The 24,265-nt window shown below is 45.5% G+C and overlaps 1 protein-coding gene and 1 long non-coding RNA gene across 3 annotated transcripts in view; one reads left to right on the forward strand and one right to left on the reverse strand.

Moving 5' to 3' along the window:
- Positions 1–24,265, forward strand: part of LOC115388519 (heparan sulfate 2-O-sulfotransferase 1-like) — a 134,799-nt gene that overhangs the window by 91,023 nt on the left and 19,511 nt on the right. The window lies entirely within an intron of this gene.
- Positions 22,036–22,523, reverse strand: LOC115388289 (uncharacterized). 2 transcript variants are annotated; one of them, XR_003931466.1, is made up of 3 exons: positions 22,468–22,523; positions 22,224–22,359; positions 22,036–22,148 (listed from the first exon to the last, which is right to left on the reverse strand). It is a non-coding gene; the product is annotated as an uncharacterized LOC115388289 (long non-coding RNA). The 2 variants fall into 2 exon arrangements; XR_003931467.1 differs by lacking the exon at positions 22,468–22,523 and adding an exon at positions 22,436–22,453.

The raw sequence follows: 24,265 nt of genomic DNA on the forward strand, positions 1-24,265 counted from the left end.
TTAATGAACCGCCTCCCCCTATATCACTGCTGGCCAGTTAGCTGTTAATCATGTCAGTAAAAAGTGGAATTGACGTTTGTCTCATGGTACATGGCAGAAGCAGACCCCCCTGGGAGATGTCTGCCTGGATCTACTGAGAAGCTCCCGGGAGGCCCAGAATCAGACTCCTCGCTGCGATCAGGTGTGGTGAAGCAGGACCGAAGTTCTCCAGACCGAACACCACCCGCTGTGTTTCTGCGACGCCTCTCAGAACGACTGCTCCACGGCCGGGAGCGTCTCACCGAGCTTCGCTCTCCACTCGTCCAGTTTCTGGATCTGCTTCTCGATCAGCATCGCGGACACCCCGAACACCAGGACCGCCAGGAGGAGCAGAACAAAACCACATCAACCAGCATGTTACACCAACGCTGTGTGTGTCCATATGGGAAGAGCACCTGAGGCCCAGTCTGCATGTCCGCCCGCGGACAATCAATCCCTGAAGTCCTGCATGGAGATTTATTATTATGAGAATAAAGTCAGAATTCTGAGTAACCTGTGGCAATCAATACTGGTACAGTAGAAAGGTCAAACTTTGTGAAATAGAACCAAGTTTATGAGGGTAACACATGATGGAACTACTTACTGCTTCAAAGGCCTGACATCTGAAAAGGCCACAAACTGAAAAACAAAAACTACCCAGTCATACTTGATTCATTCCCATTGGGAAATTGCTTTTTTCACACTGACCCATCTAGGATTCTAGGGTCACAGTGAGGGAGCACAGGGAGCTTATGGGGGTCAAAGTTCAGGGCCAGAGACCCACAGTGTCTGCGCCTCCTCCACTCCTGCCCAGCTCCATCGTCCCTCTTCTTCCCTACAGGGCCTGTGGTGCCTGAGCTGAAACCCGCTGCTGTCAGAATGGGCAGCAACACACACTGTACACCTGCTTCCATCGTTTGGTCCCTCCGGATGGAACCACTGCTCCACAGCAGGGCTGTCAAACACACAACCTGCAGGCCAGAACATCCAAACCACAATGAGGCATTGACTTTTTTAGTTGTCAGCTGTTTTCACTGAGCCAAGCCTGCTGATGAGGGGCGGGTGGGCAGGACGGGGCCCTCATGAAGTTATCCAGTATTTAAAAACAAATTCAAACACTAACTGAGAAAATCATACATATTCAAATAATACATAGAAGCTCCTAAAATACCTTATTTTTCTTGGCATGAATGCACTGCTCCCATGAAGTCCAGAAAAAGTCAAGCAGTGCACTAAATTGTACAGATGGGGTCAAAATAACCAATACGAAATCCTGAGGGTGGGTGTCAAACCGTTTTACAAGGAATTATCGCCATCTACTGGTCAGCTATGTGAATAGACGTTCAGCTTTTTCCCCCTGGACTCTATTTTCACTGGCAAACACCCACGTGGTCCGTGGCCCACCAGCTGAGAAATATTTGGGGAAAACATTTGGAATTGTCAAAAAAGAAAAAAGCTTCAATGCAAAGCTGGTAATCGTGGGTGCAACTGTAACTGGTCTGGCCCGCCTGAGATCAAACTGTTGTGGAAGTGGAAAAAGCATCTAAATGATTCCAACAGCATTCACCCCCACCAGCCTCATTACAGAGTCTCACCTCTACAAAGGCTGAGATTACACTCAGGAGGGAGGAGGAATCTGTTTTTTCCAATGAAATGAACTTCATGTAAGAGTTCTAAAAACTGTTGTCCATCTGAAAACGTCAATATCAAGATGAGCTGCTGTCAAATTCAAAGTTCACCCTGAAGAAGAGGCATGCATGCTGGGATCAGTTTTCTTCCAGATGAGCATTTGGAATCAGCTCTTATAAACGGTACTTTATGGATATACAGCGTGGTTCCTTCACAAGCTGCTTCAGTCTGAAACAAAGGAGTCCCTCCCTCTCCTGGATCCAGAAAAGGACGTGGGTGCGGGTGTCCAGGCGCCATCATTGCCACTTAGTGACTGTGGTCCGGATCAGCGGCATCAGGTCTGCATCAAGGCCTCCACCGTGTGGAGCTGGAGGCTGGCTGAGGCGCAGGACCAGCGTTGATTGGTGAGGGGTCCACAGACATCCAGTGTGCTGATTTCAAACTGTTACTTCACACAGTCAAAGTGTCTCCAGTGGATCGTTCAGGTTGGAAATGAGGGTCAGGAGGGTTTTTTTTTTTTTTTTTGAGGACATTGATTTCAAGACTACAAAGTCAGAGAATCAGGCAGCTCAAAAAAGGCACGGACATGGATGTCATGGACTGTTTGCTCCTCTCTCTCTTAAACCCCATGTCTTGATCAGAGGGCTGTCTTTCCGTGGCTGCTGAGGAGGGTTGAGCCTCTGAACCAGGATCTCCATCCTCTATGGGTGGATGTACTGTCATCTGTTATTTCCTGACAGGGTCCCTCATGCATTCTGCTCAACACTTATGCAGCTGACAAAATAGACAAAATATGTTGTTGTCACAAAATTATTATTGGTCTCACGGAAACTTATATAATAATAATAATAACAAAGTCCCATAATAATAATAATAATAAACTCCCAGTCTTGCAAATGGCTGTAGCAAACACACAACTATGCAGCGATTTTCGAAAAGAAAAACTGCAATTTCAACAGGTCTGCGTGGCCTGAATCATAGCCACGTTAATAGGGTTTTTAATAAACCAAACCGTTTGTAAATCCGTCAAGAATTCAGCAAGTTCAGTGTGTTATTGTCTGTGCAGGCTGCTCACCTTCCATCCACCACTGCAGAGGCTCCGGAGAAGCCCCCTCGGGAAGATGGAAGACCGCTTGGCAGACGCCATGGCTGAGTACCGACTCCACCAGGCAGCGGTAGAAGGACACCAGGAGCTCAGTTCTCACGTTATTCTTCCTGACAATCCTCAGGAAGTAGAGTCTCTGCTGTGCCTTCTTCAGAATGGATGTGGAGTTTGCAGTCCAAGTCAGGTCTTGGCTGATGTATGTGCCCAGGAACCTGAAGTCTTTCACTATCTCCAGCCTGTCCCCGCTGAGTGTGATGGGCTGTATGTCTGGTTTACACCTCCTGAAGTCGACGAGCAGTTCCTTTGTCTTGGAGGTGTTGAGGGTGAGGTTGTTGATGGTGCACCAGTCTGACAGTCGCTCCACCTCCATCCTGTAAGCAGTCTCATCTCCTCCAGAGATGAGACCCACCACCGTGGTGTCATCCGCCAACTTGATGAAAGTTGTTGCACTGCTTACCGGGAAGGCTCTGGCTCTGGAAAAGCTCCTGAAAAACATAGTGTGTCACATATTTTCATTGATTTTTTTTAATTGAGATTTTCTATGTTTAGGTCTGGGCTTTTCTATGTATTCCCATGTAAAATATCATACACAATAGGACAATCTATTTTCAAATGTTTTTTTTTTACAGTAAATTAGCTCAAGTAGGAGATAATTACACAACAACTTCAAGTAACATGTTCATCAGTGACCTCTGAACCTGACATACACCTTAGTAGCTGGAGTTCCAGACAAAGCTGCTTCACAGTCAGTCTCCAGTCTCCTCCTCCTCTAAGTGTGGCTGCTCAGCTGTGGGAATACAAGGATGCTGGAAAATGACAGATTGACAGAGAGACAGGTGCGCACGCACGGACACGGGCACAGGCGCACACACACACACACACACACACACAACTGATAAACACAAGAAACTAATTTCCTTCAAAGAAAGCTGAGAAAAGAGCCACGCTCACACGCCTGCGTGTGTGTTTCAGTTTAACTATCCTTCCTAACCCTGTTGGAACCAGAGACCGGGAGACCATTTCCAGGACCAGGAGGTTGGTCCTGATGGCAATGAACACCTGGAGTAGGACGTGAATCTAGGATTTGTGGACCTGCGCTGACCCAAGAGGGGGTGGACAGAGGCATGTTGGGACGGACCGTTCCAAGTGACAGCCCGGACGACCCATGCTGTCTGACTGAAGGAGAAAGCAGCCAAGTGGTATCACATCTGTCACACTCGCCTCTCTAGGTTGAAGAGCTCCATACCTGGAGGAGAGGACACACCGGCCTCCTAACCTGAAGAGAGGACTGTGGGAAGTCAGTTGTCCACCGAGGCAGTTGAGTATCAACACTCATCACACCATTTTGTTTTAAACTGTTGCTTGTCTGAACATTGCTTTATTTATTCATTAATTGATGTACTTATTTATTTATGTACTTGGAGACATGCTTGCAGACCATGCAGAAATGTATGTTTTGCAGGAATGTTAATTTTGTGGTCCTAAAATCTGTTTTTGGCCAAGAGGGGGATTTGTGGGAAATCTTACATTTTATTTGAGTGCTTGCTTGCTTACATATAGTCTAGTGGAAATGGACTATAATATGAATGCATATAATGTGGCTTGTAAAACTGCTTGTGTAGCTTTAATCATAACCGGACGAGCCCCCAGAAACTGGGGACTGACTGAGCCACGAGGCTGGGAGTGAGGATGGCAAGGTCTGATGATCAAGGTTTTGTCCACTGTAGGGACGTTACTGTTGTGTTTCTGTGTGTTTGTCTGCTGTGTTGTCCCATGTTTGAGGAGGATGGGAACGAGAACGATTTCACAAAACACTGTGTTGCTTCCATCATCTCCAGCTGCAATCTGATGTCAGCGTACATGCAGGCAGTATCAAAATAACATATTGTGTAGTGGAAGCCAAAATGACCTTTCACAGTAAATGTCTCTTTTTATATTAACTATGTTATGCATTGTATGACATATAACAATCATCGTGAATTTCTTAAAATGAAATTAAGCATATTTTACCACAGAAAATGGACAGAAACAATAAGATCAGAGGGTGTTTAAGATTGTGGTTACAAGTGTCATTCAGTGTTCAGTGAACCTTCACAAAGCAATCAGGAAGCAGCCATGAGCAGTCAGTCCCGCTCTCTCACCAGCACTCTGAAACATGTCCGCATTTTTGTCTAAAAAGTCAAATAATCTTGACAAGCAAGTTTTGTTCTAGAAAATTATTCTTGTTTTAAGAAAATATATCTAACATTTTCTCAATAAGACACTACAGCTAATATTGAGCTAGAATTACTAGTAATAAGCTACAACAATGGTATACATGAAATGCGTTGGATGCCATCATCCAGCCAATCACGAAATTCAAATGTAGTAAAGCTGTTCAACCACTTCGGTTTTTGTCACAAAAATAGGATTTTAAACAAGTTTGCACTAAATTGTAAAAGTAATGTCAGAAACGAGTAGACAGCAATATAAAACATGCATTTATACAGTTTATCAGCAAAAAAAAAAGTGATTTTAAGTAAATATTTCTTACACGACAAAGTTTCTTTGCTTGTTAGAAGCAAATTTTCTTACATTTTGGACTCTTTTTTCTAGTTTTAAGACACATTATGGTCTTAAAGTGGCTAGATTTATAGTTTAGTTTAAAGAATCCTTGCCAAGTAAATTGTGCTTACCCCATCAGCAGATTTTTTTGCTCAAAACAAGAAAATTTGCCCAGATTTAAGAATATTTAGCTTATTTCTAGTAGGGCGTTATTAAGGAGGAGTGACAGTGGAGCAGAGCTGGACTACTCTCTCTGATCAGAGCTGATAATATATGAAGTGTATCCTCCAGACAAATACAAACTGACCATTTCTAAGTACTGTGAATACTATCACTACCAGCGGAAGTGAAAGATCTTACTTTGCCAAGTCCAGATAAGCCATGTGGCCGTGGTAGAAGCCGGGCTTCTTCTCTTTCCATGAGGTGATGTTTTTCACAACACGAATCTGGAGATGACAGATTAAAACAAGCTTAATATGGAAAAGAGTAGCTGCAGTTTGGTGCTTGAGATGAATGTAAAAGTTCTGAAGTCACTGAAAGCTTCTACCAGATTGACATTTCAGTGAGACCGAGTCAGCTCAGCTGTCTTTCCCCAAAGGAAACAGAAAGCAATGTGGGCCCAACAGTGACTGAGGAGGACTTCTGTAGACAAATTAAAGTTTTCCAGATTAGTGATGTTCAAAAACAGAGAGTTGAGCGCTGTGTATCCAGGCAGTGAAGTTTAAGACTAATAATACTGGCTCACAGTCGCACATCTCAACAAACCAGTCCAAGCTAAAAACAACAAACGAGTGGTTATTTGATTGTCATTATAAAATTAAAAAAATGAAAATTCAAAGTTCTCTCTCAGGGTCAAGAAGGGATAAAAGCCGGCTGAATTTCAGTTTGTGTTTCTAGAGTTTGGGGAGGTTGGTTGGCATCGCTGGGCGGAGTGCGGTCGCAGCTTCCTGGACGGTGGAGGGAAGACTGGAGCACAGTGAGAGCAGGACAGGTCGTCCCCCCACTGCTGGGGTCCACGGCTGCAGCAGGCCGGCTGCTCCTCGGCATGGCTCTATTCCAGACACATGATCGGTTCAGCAGGGAGCAGCTCTTTGTCATTATCCGTCAAAACATTGAAATATGGAATCTATCCAAAAGCTTATTGGCCGTGTTTCATATGTCTACGGAGGAAAAGTTATTTAGTGATCAGTATCTACGGTATATAGTTTTATTACCCAGCCCTACTCAGGGCGTGGTTAAAGCTTTGTCATCTGAAAGCAGAACTTTTCTGAAGCAGCACAGCAGTGTGCAACCACGCCAGAGAATGTGTTATTGAACCCTTTGTCTCTGCTGCATCAGAAGCACCAGGCTGAATGGAAACCAGCTGGTGTGGGAGCTGGAGTCCTGCTTGTCCTGCTCGCTCACCTGGTCCTGCAGAGAGAGGACAGGGTTGTTTGGGGAGATGTTGACGTGCAGGACGTGGAACTGGTTTTTCCTGCAGAGGTCGTAGGCGATGTTGGTGAAGGACGTGCTGGCCGTCTGGGGCACTCTGTTGTAAATGATGACCGTGTTGTCTCCTCTGGCCGGCGGCGGCTGGTCCTCACCGACACGCCGCTCAGTCTCAGCCACCTCTGGCTTGAGGAGGACGCTCTCTGAGAGGGACGGAGAGCAGGACATGTGAGGACTCCTCAGAGACTGATGGCAGACACCATTATATTCTTGAAGAAAGTTGTGACTAGCGTTTTGAAATGGTAACAAATTTAGCAGGAAGGTTATTATTAATGAACCGCCTCCCCCTATATCACTGCTGGCCAGTTAGCTGTTAATCATGTCAGTAAAAAGTGGAATTGACGTTTGTCTCATGGTACATGGCAGAAGCAGACCCCCCTGGGAGATGTCTGCCTGGATCTACTGAGAAGCTCCCGGGAGGCCCAGAATCAGACTCCTCGCTGCGATCAGGTGTGGTGAAGCAGGACCGAAGTTCTCCAGACCGAACACCACCCGCTGTGTTTCTGCGACGCCTCTCAGAACGACTGCTCCACGGCCGGGAGCGTCTCACCGAGCTTCGCTCTCCACTCGTCCAGTTTCTGGATCTGCTTCTCGATCAGCATCGCGGACACCCCGAACACCAGGACCGCCAGGAGGAGCAGAACAAAACAACATCAACCAGCATGTTACACCAACGCTGTTTGTGTCCATATGGGAAGAGCACCTGAGGCCCAGTCTGCATGTCCGCCCACGGACAATCAATCCCTGAAGTCCTGCATGGAGATTTATTATTATGAGAATAAAGTCAGAATTCTGAGTAACCTGTGGCAATCAATACTGGTACAGTAGAAAGGTCAAACTTTGTGAAACAGAACCAAGTTTATGAGGGTAACACATGATGGAACTACTTATTGCTTCAAAGGCCTGACATCTGAAAAGGCCACAAACTGAAAAACAAAAACTACCCAGTCATACTTGATTCATTCCCATTGGGAAATTGCTTTTTTCACATTGACCCATCTAGGATTCTAGGGTCACAGTGAGGGAGCACAGGGAGCTTATGGGGGTCAAAGTTCAGGGCCAGAGACCCACAGTGTCTGCGCCTCCTCCACTCCTGCCCAGCTCCATCGTCCCTCTTCTTCCCTACAGGGCCTGTGGTGCCTGAGCTGAAACCCGCTGCTGTCAGAATGGGCAGCAACACACACTGTACACCTGCTTCCATCGTTTGGTCCCTCCGGATGGAACCACTGCTCCACAGCAGGGCTGTCAAACACACAACCTGCAGGCCAGAACATCCAAACCACAATGAGGCATTGACTTTTTTTAGTTGTCAGCTGTTTTCACTGAGCCAAGCCTGCTGATGAGGGCGGGTGGGCAGGACGGGGCCCTCATGAAGTTATCCAGTATTTAAAAACAAATTCAAACACTAACTGAGAAAATCATACATATTCAAATAATACATAGAAGCTCCTAAAATACCTTATTTTTCTTGGCATGAATGCACTGCTCCCGTGAAGTCCAGAAAAAGTCAAGCAGTGCACTAAATTGTACAGATGGGGTCAAAATAACCAATACGAAATCCTGAGGGTGGGTGTCAGACCGTTTTACAAGGAATTATCGCCATCTACTGTTCAGCTATGTGAATAGACGTTCAGCTTTCTCCCCCTGGACTCTATTTTCACTGGCAAACACCCACGTGGTCCGTGGCCCACCAGCTGAGAAATATTTGGGGAAAACATTTGGAATTGTCAAAAAAGAAAAAAGCTTCAATGCAAAGCTGATAATCGTGGGTGCAACTGTAACTGGTCTGGCCCGCCTGAGATCAAACTGTTGTGGAAGTGGAAAAAGCATCTAAATGATTCCAACAGCATTCACCCCCACCAGCCTCATTACAGAGTCTCACCTCTACAAAGGCTGAGATTACACTCAGGAGGGAGGAGGAATCTGTTTTTTCCAATGAAATGAACTTCATGTAAGAGTTCTAAAAACTGTTGTCCATCTGAAAACGTCAATATCAAGATGAGCTGCTGTCAAATTCAAAGTTCACCCTGAAGAAGAGGCATGCATGCTGGAATCAGTTTTCTTCCAGATGAGCATTTGGAATCAGCTCTTATAAACGGTACTTTATGGATATACAGCGTGGTTCCTTCACAAGCTGCTTCAGTCTGAAACAAAGGAGTCCCTCCCTCTCCTGGATCCAGAAAAGGACGTGGGTGCGGGTGTCCAGGCGCCATCATTGCCACTTAGTGACTGTGGTCCGGATCAGCGGCATCAGGTCTGCATCAAGGCCTCCACCGTGTGGAGCTGGAGGCTGGCTGAGGCGCAGGACCAGCGTTGATTGGTGAGGGGTCCACAGACATCCAGTGTGCTGATTTCAAACTGTTATTTCACACAGTCAAAGTGTCTCCAGTGGATCGTTCAGGTTGGAAATGAGGGTCAGGAGGGGTTTTTTTGTTTGGTTTTTTTTTTGTTTTTTTTTGAGGACATTGATTTCAAGATTACAAAGTCAGAGAATCAGGCAGCTCAAAAAAGGCACGGTCATGGATGTCATGGACTGTTTGCTCCTCTCTCTCTTAAACCCCATGTCTTGATCAGAGGGCTGTCTTTCCGTGGCTGCTGAGGAGGGTTGAGCCTCTGAACCAGGATCTCCATCCTCTATGGGTGGATGTACTGTCATCTGTTATTTCCTGACAGGGTTCCTCATGCATTCTGCTCAACACTTATGCAGCTGACAAAATAGACAAAATATGTTGTTGTCACAAAATTATTATTGGTCTCACGGAAACTTATATAATAATAATAATAACAAAGTCCCATAATAATAATAATAATAAACTCCCAGTCTTGCAAATGGCTGTAGCAAACACACAACTATGCAGCGATTTTCGAAAAGAAAAACTGCAATTTCAACAGGTCTGCGTGGCCTGAATCATAGCCACGTTAATAGGGTTTTTAATAAACCAAACCGTTTGTAAATCCGTCAAGAATTCAGCAAGTTCAGTGTGTTATTGTCTGTGCAGGCTGCTCACCTTCCATCCACCACTGCAGAGGCTCCGGAGAAGCCCCCTCGGGAAGATGGAAGACCGCTTGGCAGACGCCATGGCTGAGTACCGACTCCACCAGGCAGCGGTAGAAGGACACCAGGAGCTCAGTTCTCACGTTATTCTTCCTGACAATCCTCAGGAAGTAGAGTCTCTGCTGTGCCTTCTTCAGAATGGATGTGGAGTTTGCAGTCCAAGTCAGGTCTTGGCTGATGTATGTGCCCAGGAACCTGAAGTCTTTCACTATCTCCAGCCTGTCCCCGCTGAGTGTGATGGGCTGTATGTCTGGTTTACACCTCCTGAAGTCGACGAGCAGTTCCTTTGTCTTGGAGGTGTTGAGGGTGAGGTTGTTGATGGTGCACCAGTCTGACAGTCGCTCCACCTCCATCCTGTAAGCAGTCTCATCTCCTCCAGAGATGAGACCCACCACCGTGGTGTCATCCGCCAACTTGATGAAAGTTGTTGCACTGCTTACCGGGAAGGCTCTGGCTCTGGAAAAGCTCCTGAAAAACATAGTGTGTCACATATTTTCATTGATTTTTTTGAATTGAGATTTTCTATGTTTAGGTCTGGGCTTTTCTATGTATTCACATGTAAAATAGCATACACAATAGGACAATCTATTTTCAAATGTTTTTTTTTTTTACAGTAAATTAGCTCAAGTAGGAGATAATTACACAACAACTTCAAGTAACATGTTCATCAGTGACCTCTGAACCTGACATACACCTTAGTAGCTGGAGTTCCAGACAAAGCTGCTTCACAGTCAGTCTCCAGTCTCCTCCTCCTCTAAGTGTGGCTGCTCAGCTGTGGGAATACAAGGATGCTGGAAAATGACAGATTGACAGAGAGACAGGTGCGCACGCACGGACACGGGCACAGGCGCACACACACACACACACACACACACACACACACACACACACACACACACACACACACACACACACACACACACACACACACACACACACACACACAAAGCAGCACATTGTGCTTTCTTCTGACCAAATATGAGAAATGGAGAAATGCTTTCGGGTAACTGGGAGACTTCCCTCTTTCCATGTGGAGAATAACACAGCTCTCCCCCGGTCTCAGATCAGCGTGACTTGTGGTCTGGTGGCGCCCCCTTGTGGGAAAAGGGAAGACGTGTGAATTGATTGAAACTCACACAGTCCAAACTGTACAAATGAGGATTGTTGTTAATGTAACAGATGATCAATGATCCACCTCAATATCTGAGGCCCTTACACCAACTTTGAAAACACCATGTTGTTTGTAGGTCACTTCAAATGCCATTTGAATTTCAGAGCAACATCAGAAAGTTGGTCAAACAGTGCTGTGGAGAAGTGATTTTGGCATTGAAGGGGATGAAATGCTTGACAGACACAGACAAAAGAAGAGTGGAGGTGGTGTGGCGTTGTTCACTCACACCACTGTGGAGTTTCAGGTGCTGGAACACATGTGAAGCATAGATTACAATGGATTTCTGATGTACCCTCTTCTTAACCGTCCCTTTTTACCGTCTGGAGTAATAGTCTAGTGGCAGAGCGTACGCCTCTCACCCGAGAGCTCGTGGGTTCGCGTCCCGGCTCTGTTGTGTTGTGTTTTTCACTCATTGAAATTCTGGAATTAACTAAAACATTCTTCAAGTCAGCTTCATCAATAAAGCACAACACTTAATTAAGTCAATATTTCTTACACCACAACGTTTCTTTGCTTGTTACAAGCAAATGTTCCCACATGTTGGACTATTTTTTTCTAGCTTTAAATGGGGCTGTATCATGCAAAATTCACTTTTTCTATGTTTTAACCTTGTTATATAGTTATGTACTCACCAAAAACACCCCAAAGCGTTTTTTCTTTTTCCTTCATGCCTGCCTGTTTGAGCTTTGCTCGTTGCTGTGCTGCTCAGAGAGGCAGCCCCTCCCCTACCCGTGAAAACGCTCTGTTTCCCATGTTGACGTGGCACGGAGAAGATGGCTCCCCTGAGCCCCCCTCCCGCAGGCCCTCGGTCATCATTTGTAACTGGGATTACGGATGAAAGCAACAATCAAGCAAGAGCAAGAGTCTGAAGGGTCTGCGCTTGGTGAGTTTCTAACAGGAAAAGACGTTTTCGTGTGTCTTTGGGTGAAGAGAAGCTAGAGCGAAAGAGCTAAAGCTAGCCAGCGTTTTTGTTTTGAACGAGCAAAACTCAAACAGGCAGGCATGAAGGAAAGAGAAAAAACGCTTTGGGGGTGTTTTTGGTGAGTTTTAGTTAATTAATTTTAGTTAATTCCAGAATTTCAATGAGTGAAAAACACAACACAACAGAGCCGGGACGCGAACCCACGAGCTCTCGGGCGAGAGGCGTACGCTCTACCACTAGACTATTACTCCAGACGGTAAAAAGGGACGGTTAAGAAGAGGGTACATCAGAAATCCATTGTAATCTATGCTTCACATGTGTTCCAGCACCTGAAACTCCACAGTGGTGTGAGTGAACAACGCCACACCACCTCCACTCTTCTTTTGTCTGTGTCTGTCAAGCATTTCATCCCCTTCAATGCCAAAATCACTTCTCCACAGCACTGTTTGACCAACTTTCTGATGTTGCTCTGAAATTCAAATGGCATTTGAAGTGACCTACAAACAACATGGTGTTTTCAAAGTTGGTGTAAGGGCCTCAGATATTGAGGTGGATCATTGATCATCTGTTACATTAACAACAATCCTCATTTGTACAGTTTGGACTGTGTGAGTTTCAGTCAATTCACACGTCTTCCCTTTTCCCACAAGGGGGCGCCACCAGACCACAAGTCACGCTGATCTGAGACCGGGGGAGAGCTGTGTTTATTCTCCACATGGAAAGAGGGAAGTCTCCCAGTCACCCGAAAGCATTTCTACATTTCTCATATTTGGTCAGAAAAAAGCACAATGTGCTGCTTTGTGTGTGTGTGTGTGTGTGTGTGTGTGTGTGGACAACCAATGGAGAACGTGTTTCAATAAATGAGGTGAAAAACATTTGTTCGCCTGCATCAATTTCAAGTTCTTGGCCAAGAGTCACAGACTCTCCTTCCTTCATCTTCAAGTCACACATCACAGAGCTGCACTGACGTATTTGTTGAAAAACCATCTGTACCTTCAGTCAGTGGAGAAAAAGCCAATCAGAGGAGAGGAGCTTTTGCATGCAACTTTTTTGAATCTGACACTTGGAGAACTTGGACACCTGCAATTGAAAGATTTCTGAAGAGAAAAAAACATCTGCAGGTACACAACTCACAATACACAGGTGCAAGTTTTGCTTTTAGAAGTGCTCCAAACTTGTTCAATCATTTCATTTACACAACTACAAATGGTGCTTCCACAGGTGCTGAATCCTTAAAAGTCTTCAAGTAGAAATCAAGACTTATCCACCTCAGCTAAATTGTCAGCCGTGCTGAAACTCTCCCAACAAGATGCTTGGACATGCTGAAGACAGCCAGGTCGCTCGCTCACATCATGTTCAGAATGAGAATCAGAATTCCTTATTGTCATTGTTCAGAAGAATGCAATGAAATTGAGAACAGCAGCTGTCGTGGGCAGTGCAGACAAACAAAAGAGACAAAAGGACAAAATAGTGCAAGACAAAAATAGTGCAGAAACGGTATAAAATAAATAGACTAAAAGTTTGCGTGTCTTGCAATAGAAATATAAATATATGACGCAGTTGGTGGTCACATGTTGTTCTTGTTCAGGGACTGGTTATGGTGCAGTATTCAGGGCAATGACAGCTGTAGGATAGAAGCTGTTTTTGAGTCTGTGCGTTTTTGTCTTTATTGCCCTGAAACGCCTCCCCGAGGGTAGGAGTTGGAAGAGGTGGTGGCTGGGGTGTGAGGAATCCCCGATGATGCTGCGGGCTCTCCTGAGGCAGCGGGTCTGATAGATCTCCTCCAGAGATGGAAGAGGGCAGCCAGTCAGCCTCTGGGCGGTGCTAATAATCCTCTGGAGCTGCTTCCTCTCCGCCACTGTACAGCTAGAGAACCACAAGCAGACGCCATGGCTGAGTACCGACTCCACCAGGCAGCGGTAGAAGGACACCAGGAGCTCAGTTCTTCAGTTATTCTTCCTGACAATCCTCAGGAAGTAGAGTCTCTGCTGTGCCTTCTTCAGAATGGATGTGGAGTTTGCAGTCCAAGTCAGGTCTTGGCTGATGTATGTGCCCAGGAACCTGAAGTCTTTCACTATCTCCAGCCTGTCCCCGCTGAGTGTGATGGGCTGTATGTCTGGTTTACACCTCCTGAAGTCGACTAGCAGTTCCTTTGTCTTGGAGGTGTTGAGGGTGAGGTTGTTGATGGTGCACCAGTCTGACAGTCGCTCCACCTCCATCCTGTAAGCAGTCTCATCTCCTCCAGAGATGAGACCCACCACCGTGGTGTCATCTGCCAACTTGATGAAAGTTGTTGCACTGCTTACCGGGAAGGCTCTGGCTCTGGAAAAGCTCCTGAAAAACATAGTGTGTCACATATTTTCATTGATGTTTTTTTATAGAGATGTTTTCTATGTTTAGGTCTGGGCTTTTCTATGTATTCACATGTAAATATCATACACAATAGGACAATCTATTTTTAAATGTTTTTTTTTTTTTTACAGTAAATTAACTCAAGTAGGAGATAATTACACAACAACTTCAAGTAACATGTTCATGAATGACCTCTGAACCTGACATACACCTTAGTAGCTGGAGTTCCAGACAAAGCTGCTTCACAGTCAGTCTCCAGTCTCCTCCTCCTCTAGGTGTGGCTGCTCAGCTGTGGGAATACAAGGATGCTGGAAAATGACAGATTGACAGACAGACAGGTGCGCGCGCACGGACACGGGCACAGGCACACTCAAAGACACACACACACACACACACACACACACACACACACACACACACACACACACACACACACACACACACACACTTTCTCCACTCTACTAAAGAACAAGCCATATGAATTTTATAGGACATGGGACCCTTTCTTGAACTGTTTGGACTGTTCCTCTGCACAGAAGTTGCGATCTGGCTTATTGTCCATAGCTTGGCCAAAGGAATCTTAAGATAAGGACTTATCCTCCTTTTCTTTCTTTCTTTTTTTGTTTGTTTGTTTGTTGTTGTTGTTGTTTTTTTCTTCTTACTTTATGTTTTTGTGATGCTCTGCTCTGCTTTGTACAAAATGTTCAATAAAAAATGTAACAAAAGATCAAGAAATATTCCTGCAGTATTAAATAAACTACATTCCCTTTCTCAAAATCTGAGGCTGTGACTCAGTGAATAAGCAACAAATAAGTTCCTCAAAGGTTCAACAACTGCATTAATGAAGTAAAAAACTTTATAAGCATCAAATTCAAGTTCTATTCAACTTCATGAGCATTAATAATTCAGTCTAATATATCTTGGCTGCTTGGCAGTTGTTTGTTGACTCTGCTGTGTTGAACCATCAGTTTAAACTTCTCCTCTGTTGTTTGCTCACTTGTCCAGCGTTCCAGCCCCTTCGTTCCAGATGGTCACCTTCCTCCATTGTTCATCAGATCACTGCAGAACTCTCCATTTGCTTCCTGCTCACTGGTACTTTGGCTCCATCTAGCGGCGCTGATGTGTAACAACAATCTGGTCCTCGATGATAGTGAGACCCCATTTTGGAGAATTCAATTTTTGGAAAAAAAACAATGCCTACATCCTTCTGCTCCACAGTTTAGTAGGTGGAAAGAAAATATGCAGAAAAATGTAACATATGAAAAATTATTGGCGAGAGTGAATAATGACATGGATAAGTTTGTTGAATCCTGGGCTCAGATTTTTGAAACATCTTAACCATTTTAGACACGGTGAATTAAAGTAGAGTACTCATTTTGTATGTTAGTTTGGCCACATTTTGTATTGTTCATTGCTGTCTGTTTTTGTTTGTCTTGTTCTAAGTTGTGAAAAAGAAATAAAAACTTGAATTACAAAAAAATACAGTCCAGATCTGACCAATAACTGATGACCAAAATGGCAAAATATGTGGGCAGGCCCACAAACAATGGAAGAAGATACCAACATCAGAATGACATTTGTTACACATTTCAGAAAGTGAAGAATACATTTTGTGCCTCCTCTCAGGAGAAATAAAAAGCCAATGCAGAATTTTGAATTGTCTTTCCCAGATGGAATTAGAAACAAGAGCTTTGAAAGGCCGGTTACATAATTCGTCTCAGGATTCATATATTTCTTGCTCTTAAATCACATGAAATGTGATGTCTGTTGTGAGTTTTCCTACAATAATCGTACAATAAAACAATAAAAAAAACATTTTATGAGTAACCTTATTGTCTTCAACATATTTTTATTTTCACAAAATGACATTTGAAAAATCGGGGTCGTCTTATAATCAACGTCGTCCTATACGGTGCTCTCACTCAAGACTTTGGAACTTGTGAAACATATTTGGAAGGCAAAATGGAAGAAGTGCGTGCGTGCCTGTGTGTGCGTGTGTGTGTGTGTGTGTGTAACCTTCAGTGACTCTAAATTGTCTCTGTCAATCACCAATATATTTTATGTGAAAGGCTTTAAGTCTCACAAATCTCATTGTGTAAAAACAGGTGGAGACACATTTGTGGATATGAGTTGCTTTTGCTTGACGCTCATTTCCAAATAAAATGTCACTACACCATCACTCAAGGCAACTTGTTAGAAACTGTTTCTTCCAGCTGCGCAATATCGCTAAGCTCAGACCCATGGTGTCAAAGAACGAGCTTGAAATGATCCTTCATGCGTTCATATCCTCGCGGCTGGACGACTGCAGCAGCCTGTTCACTGCCTCAACCAGAAAGAGCTGCTCGTCTTCAGTACGTCCAAAACTCAGCTGCCAGGCTGCTGACCAGCGCCAACAGGAGGTCCCACATCACGCCTGTTTGAAAATCTCTCCACTGGCTCCCTGTTATTCCACAATGCATTAACAGACACATCTTCATCGCTTCATCTACTTTCATCCCTGTAGAAAAAGACAAATGTGTTGTGAGCAACTGAGCTTCACAATTCCACAGCCACACAATGAAAGACCAACAATGCCAGTGTAGGGGCATTCCATTAAGAATGAGCCAAAACTACATCAAGAGATGGACACACATCTGTCCAAAATTGTTCCCAACAAACTGATACTGAACTACAAAATGACATGAACATTGGACTGATTGCAGGACTGCTGTAATATCCTATAGTTTCAGCTCATCAACTATGACATACAATCTAAAACACACAACGACAGAAACGTTTGAGTAACTTACTACAACAATCCAATGTTTTCTTGACCGCACTCTGTCACTCAGAATCTTCATGATCAGTCAAGGTGATTCTGTAGGAACTGAACCTGAGGTGACACTGGAGCTTATAACCTTTCTAGGGTCATGCACAAGGTCACCAGTGACGTTGTGGGTACACATACTAGAACTTCACATGTGTGAAGGGAACATTCAGAGCTTTCAGCATCTCCTTTTGGCAGTCATCCGGAATTAATACAACCATTGTTGCATTCTTTTTTTTTTACCAACATCAAAAGCTGTTAAATCTGGAGTCTTGATTTAAAAAAACCCCTAACATGGCAGTATTGCATTACTTCAGTTATTTTGTCAGCTATTTTATTTCGTCCTTCAGGAGAGCAGAATATTTGTTGCATGGTGAATGTGCGATTTTTAGATGTCTGTATTCAGAAAATTATGATGAAGGCTACCATTATTGATCACTAAAGGAGGTTGGACTGGTATCAGTACTGGATTGGTATCAGTATCAGATTGGTATTGGAATTGGCTAATACTCAATTTCATGCTACCGGCATGGGACATGAAGACATGAAAAGGTAGTATCAAGCCATCCCTAATACCCCACCCTCACCTCAGAGTCTGCAGACTACAGAGTGGACTCTCCAGAAAACCACACAGCTGCTCAGCTCCTGAATCCTGCAGCTTGTTGTTACTCAGGTCCGGATGTTTCAGGAGGGAGGGCTTCAGAGCTGAGACCACAGAAGAACAGCTGATCTCTGACAACCTGCAATCCTCCAACCTGAACAGAGAGAGAAAGAAGTGAGATGTGAGGACAAACCTTTATCTTAGAAGAGATTCTAGCTTCACACTGAACTGACCTCAGAGTCTCCAGTTTACAGTTGGGACTCTTCAGTCCAGCACACAGGATCTTCACTGATGAATCCTTCAGCTGGTTGTCTCTCAGGTCCAGATGAGTCAGGTGGGAGGGGTCAGAGTTCAGAGCTGAGGAAATCACCTCACAGTGAGAAGAAGAGGGTCCACAGCCAGGAAGTCTGGAATGAGACACAGAGAGGACAGGACGCTGTTACGAGGTAGAACACTTTGTTGGACTTTTCCTGACTGAAAAGTCCAACAAAGATAATCCTCCTGTCTGGAAAGGAGCTGGTTCTGACTCGGTCCGTCTGGTTTCAGGACCAGGTCTCAGTGGCGGCCGACAGGGCGGGACGGCCTCGCTCCTGGAACTGGACGTCTCATCTGTCTTTAGACTGCGCTCCTCATTCAGTGAGGCTTCGCTTCTGCTACGACAACCAGACCAACCGGTGGAAACCACAGCAGATGGTTCCAGGTCTCCATGCAGCCGCCGGCCCTCCGTCTTCCATCAGTCCGTCACGTTACGGGACGTCATCATGCTGTTTCCCTGCAGGAACTAGAGCCCTGAAGAGGAAGCGCGTCTTCCCTCGGGACCGAGTGTTTCAGGCAGGAAGCAAGGCCACATTTTGCTGCGTGGTGCCGGCGGCTCAGAGTTTTGACCGCATGTATCTGAGCGGCTACGGAGGAGCTGAGATGAACTCCTCTGAGATCAGCGATCAGACGTACGGCCTGACTCTGCTGCTGAAGCAGCCGTCAGAGGTCTGCGTCGACGTCAAGTGCCAAACAAACACCACTTCCTACAGAGCTTGTACTTTATCGGCTGTGAGTATGACGGATTCTGAACCCTTCTCAATGAAAAGTGCTGACCGTTACTTTCTCTTTTTGTTTGGGTGTGGATCAGACCCGCCTGACGATCGGGATCTTCAGTGTGAAACACGAGATCTGGAGTCAGTGGACTGCAGCTGGACAGTAGGAAGACACACACACCTTTGTCTCCGGAGTCCAACACGCTATCAGCTGCTCGGGAGGTAGAACTACACTGCCTACCACACTCTCTACTGATTGTTTCAGACGCAATGGGATTCAAAAAAACAACATGCTTTTAAACATATTCCTCTGGGTAAATGTGCAAATCCAAGTAGTTCTCAAGAAAACCAACAGAACTAATCTCATGACACTTCCCGTCCGCCTCAATCCCACACAGCCCACCAAGTTCAGATATGTTTATCAAAGTTGTTTTGTGTCTTTTTCAGGCCTTGTGAATCTGCATCAAAGGGCAGATGCTCACAAATGATGCAAATTGGAGCTGAAGAAAGAAACTGGACCCTGAAAGCACAGAATGAGCTTGGAACGGTGGAGCTGCACGACAGGGCCGACCTGACGAAGAGAGGTACCTCTCCATACGGACTCAAACATCCTCGTCCGGTGATCTGAGTGGTGAAGTGTGTTTTGTGTGCAGAAGCTGCTGGCCAATCAGAGCCACGGAGAGATCCTGGACTATGAAGTGACCTGGACTAAAAGCAGAGAGGAAGAGCGGCAGATCAGGAGCGAAGTGGCAAACAGCAGTGAGAGTGTGACTCTGAGCCTGAACCCCGGGGAGGAGCACATGGTGACGGTCAGAGCCAGAAACACACATGGAAGCTCTTCTCCATCAACCATCATCATCCCCAGCAGGGGTCCAGGTAGGACTGGTAGGGAGTGAAAATCTGATCTCAGACCAGACGATGAGGAGTTGAATTGTTGACATGTTTTCAGCTCATTTTCTAATGTTTGCTTGAGCTGCCAAAGCAGTGTTTTTACCGTGGGCAGTTTAACTTCAGCCCATCTTAGTTCTTTGATAAATATCTTTATTGAAAGGACTCCAAATGTTTGACAAAGAAAAAATGTAAGAAATGAAAGATATGGCAGAATTCAGTATAAATCACTCTTTCACGTTTCCTTGACTCAGAAGAATATTTTTTTCTTCTCCAAATATAATCATATGGTATTTTATTGAATTCCTTGATGATATTTTTGGAAATGTGGCGTGACAAAGAGACATCCACACATCCAGATGTAGCTTTTGCTTTAGAAAGCAAGACTCTTGGGGGTGTGTCCTTAAGCAGGAGTGTAATTTCCATGTGTTTTTTGGATAAGTGTAATAATGTAAAATTGTAGTTGTAAAGTTGGTATTTGTGTTTACTGTGAAGCTGGTGGCACGCAGTGGCAAATAAATGAAGGTTGACTTGGTTTTTTAATTTTTAGTGGTGAAATATGTTTGTGCAACATTTTGCTGCGAGCTAACACAGAGCTGGCGGTGCGAGCGGAGCGTGTGTACCTGAAGAGGTGATGAAAAAACAAAACAAAACAGTTTTTGTCAGTTTCCTTTCAGGTGAAGGGCAGGGTGAGATGAGGTTGTGCACACACAGTCGCGTCGCCCCCTAGTGGCCAGACTTAACAGCGTCCATCCCAGCAGGCTGGCTGCGTCGCTCACAGATGATGACGTCAGCTTTAAACAGGACATTCGTCGCCTGTATAACCGCCCTGTGCGCGTGACTACGTTAAAGTGTCACCGCGCCTGTGAGCTGGAAACAGCGAGCAACCAGGGTTCGAGTCCCACAGGGACCCGCTTCTCAATATGTGCCTGAAGCACGATGGTCGTCCCAGTGTCTGTTTCTGGGGGGGACAGATGCCAGATGGCCATCAGTTAGCTAGCTAGTTACTTGCCAGATCGCCCAATAGCTTAGTTAGGTTTTTACTTTTCAAAACTAAACACATTCAACCACCTTCACTCACGCTCTTTATACACGCATGTACAACTGCTGCATTCTCACACATCACAGCCTCACCTCTTTTACACTCATTTTCACACAATTTACATCCAAGACCATTTCAAAAAAACCTCACCACAGCCGATTGTCGCTTCACCCTGATGCTCTGTCCTGTGTCCGCTTCTTCTTCTTCTTCTTCTTCTTCTCATCGAAGCGTACTGCTGCCCTCTACAGCCACAGATCATTCATTGCTTCATATTTTCACATCAAGTCCAGACGAGTGAAGGAACTTTCAAACTGCTTCTACAGTCTTTTCAGTCTTCTGCTCAGCTCCAAACATGGATTCAAGGGAGAAAACAGACAGTCCCAACTCACAAAAAGCTCAATACTGCACTTGCTAATGCTTCAACCTAAATGTACACAGAAATATCCCCTTTAAAACCCCTTAAGCCCGAGCGCCCCCCAATTGGGGGCCTGACAGCAAACATTTCAGAGATTGTCTAATAATATGCATTATTTCTGACAGAATGTCATGATGCTTATCCTCAAATTAAACAGCAGAACCTGGGCTAACCGAACATTTCAGCCATTCTTACACACCCCAAACACAGCTCAAACACGAACTAAATGAATTATGAACTATATTCGTGACCGTGTCAACCCACTTGCCGAAATATTGATAATAGTGCAATTTAACCTGATACAATTCACACAAACAGCCTCTCATATGAGAGCTGAGACTCCGCTGATTACAACCATAGCACTCAAAGCCCTCTAAAACCACAGAATCCGCCACAAAATGCCACAGAACAGCCAACAGCAAGATCGCTTTTTCAAACTGCGGTAAAAAAAAAAAAAATCGCCTCTTACCTGGACATTTGGCCGGATGTCGTCCAAGTTATGCATTTATTGTCCATCGGGGGTCACTTAGCATAGCTACCTAGCATTCTCTGAGCAGCTGTGGAGCTGAGCGCCTGTATAACAGAGGAGGCTAGGGCCAAAGGAGGACGACCTCTGACCCCGTCAGCTCGGGGATCGGCTGAAGAACCAGCCTCAGTTCTTTTCTCTTCGTCGTCATGCAGCAGCATCAGCTTTACAGTGAAATCAGAGTGGAAATGTGTTTCTAGATTGAAGTCCAAAGAGGCTGGGCTGATCAGGAAAACAGAAGAGTCGGCATGTGGTCAAACTTTTCATGAGAAAAATATGAAGACAAGTGATAAAGAATTTTTCCAAACACATGGTTGACTTGGTTTGTCTTTATGAATCATTAAACAGAAGACAAAACAGCATTAAACAGATGAGCTGTCAGACTGTGGAACCCCCCTGGTCTGATCAGGCTCTGAAAGTGAGAAGATATGAGAACAGTAAACAGGCTCAGATGTTTGCAGACATCTTGGCGGCGGCGAGCTTCAGGTCTCTGGAGTGAGCCTGGATGCGCTGGTGGAGCTTGTCCACGGCGGCGGACAGGGTGTTGTAGATGGCCTGGAGGGGACAGGAGGAAGGCGTCAGCGTGGGAACAGGAAGTGGCCTGCCGCTGCTGCGGGAGGCCGCCGGTACCTGGGCTTTCTCCGTCTCCTCGCCGCAGACGTCCCTCAGGCTCTTGATCTCGGCCCTCAGCTGCTGCGTCTGGCCGGAGATCTTCTGGATCTTGTCGGCCATCTCCTCGCGCCTCTGGTGGATGTGGGTGCACTGGCTGAAAGAGCGGCTCGGGTCAGCGGGGGTGTGAGCGCGGTGGACGGCGTGCGGCGCGGAGGAGCGCAGGCCCGTACCCGAGCACCTCCTTCACGTGCCGCTCCTTCACCTCCTTCTTCTGCCGCCGGATGTTCAGCTTCATGTCCAGAGCTCGCTTCAGCTGGCCCTCCTCCACACACAGGTTCTTCAGCTCCTTCTGCAGCTTCACACGCACGCACGCACACACGCACGCACGCACACACTCACACACACACACTCACACACACACACACACACACAAGTGATAAACACAAGAAACTCATTTCCTTCAAAGAAAGCTGAGAAAAGAGCCACGCTCACACGCCTGCGTGTGTGTTTCAGTTTAACTATCCTTCCTAACCCTGTTGGAACCAGAGACCGGGAGACCATTTCCAGGACCAGGAGGTTGGTCCTGATCGCAATGAACACCTGGAGTAGGACGTGAATCTAGGATTTGTGGACCTGCGCTGACCCAAGAGGGGGTGGACAGAGGCATGTTGGGACGGACCGTTCCAAGTGACGGCCCGGACGACCCATGCTGTCTGACTGAAGGAGAAAGCAGCCAAGTGGTATCACATCTGTCACACTCGCCTCTCTAGGTTGAAGAGCTCCATATCTGGAGGAGAGGACACCGGCCTCCTAACCTGAAGAGAGGACTGTGGGAAGTCAGTTGTCCACCGAGGCAGTTGAGTATCAACACTCATCACACCATTTTGTTTTAAACTGTTGCTTGTCTGAACATTGCTTTATTTATTCATTAATTGATGTACTTATTTATTTATGTACTTGGAGACATGCTTGCAGACCATGCAGAAATGTATGTTTTGCAGGAATGTTAATTTTGTGGTCCTAAAATCTGTTTTTGGCCAAGAGGGGGATTTGTGGGAAATCTTACATTTTATTTGAGTGCTTGCTTGCGTGGGAAAACTGAAATTCATTTTTTTTATAAATTGTAATATTTGTTTTGTTCTGTTCTAGGAGCTGGTGGTGGAGTCAAGTGGTGGTGGTGGTGGATTCCCCTGGTGGTGGTCGTCTCCGTTTAGTTTGTGGTGCACTTCCTTTTTTTGGTTTGCTGTGTTGAGTTTTTGTGTTTTCCCTTAGTTTAAGGTTTCTGCCCCCTCTGGTTCTCCCCCTCCCCAGTCACGGTTAAGCCCCAGCTCCTAGTCCCCTTTTTCACTGTAAGTGTGTTTGTGTGTGTGCATGTGTGTGTGGGTGAGAGCAAGAGAAATAAGAAAACTTGCTTCACTATTTTAGCAATTCTTGGCCTTATTTTTAAAAATACTGTTGTAATAAAGAATTGTTTTAATTCAATTTCTTTTTGTCAATAAAACCTGTCCAAACTTAACCAACTCGTCTCCGCCTCTCAGTAAGTTTATGAATCTGTGTGCTTTGGCTTTAATTCTCTAGGTGCAGACCTTTATGAAGACTGATTCCACCAGGCGACAACAGTCTGGCCACTGGGCAGGAGATCCCGAGGAACCGAGGACACAGCAGGTCCTGCTCTCCACCCCTGGTGTAAATTCTGCTTTGGACCTGGGTTGTTTATACCGCCCGGTGGTCAGGCGCACTTGGTGCCGAGCGGCGTAGGCCACACGCTGCTGATCATGTGGCAGTGAATTTTGCCACAGAGCAATGATGGTGCTGGCCTGCTGATTAGAAAGGGTCTGTGCATTTTCAGTCCGCAGTGCCACCAAGTACTCTGCCAGGCTGTTCACTCGGTCCATCCCTGGAATATTATGCTCATCCTCAGCCTGACAATGTAACAGTAAATGAACAATTAAAAACAATCCTACTACAAGCAAAAACATAACATTTAAGTGCAATATAACCTGATATTACCTCCTGTTCAGGTGCTGCTGGGCTCATAGCTGGTGGCCTGCAAGGAACAT

This window comes from Salarias fasciatus, chromosome 5 (assembly GCF_902148845.1).
Source record: "Salarias fasciatus chromosome 5, fSalaFa1.1, whole genome shotgun sequence".
Taxonomy (NCBI): domain Eukaryota; kingdom Metazoa; phylum Chordata; class Actinopteri; order Blenniiformes; family Blenniidae; genus Salarias; species Salarias fasciatus.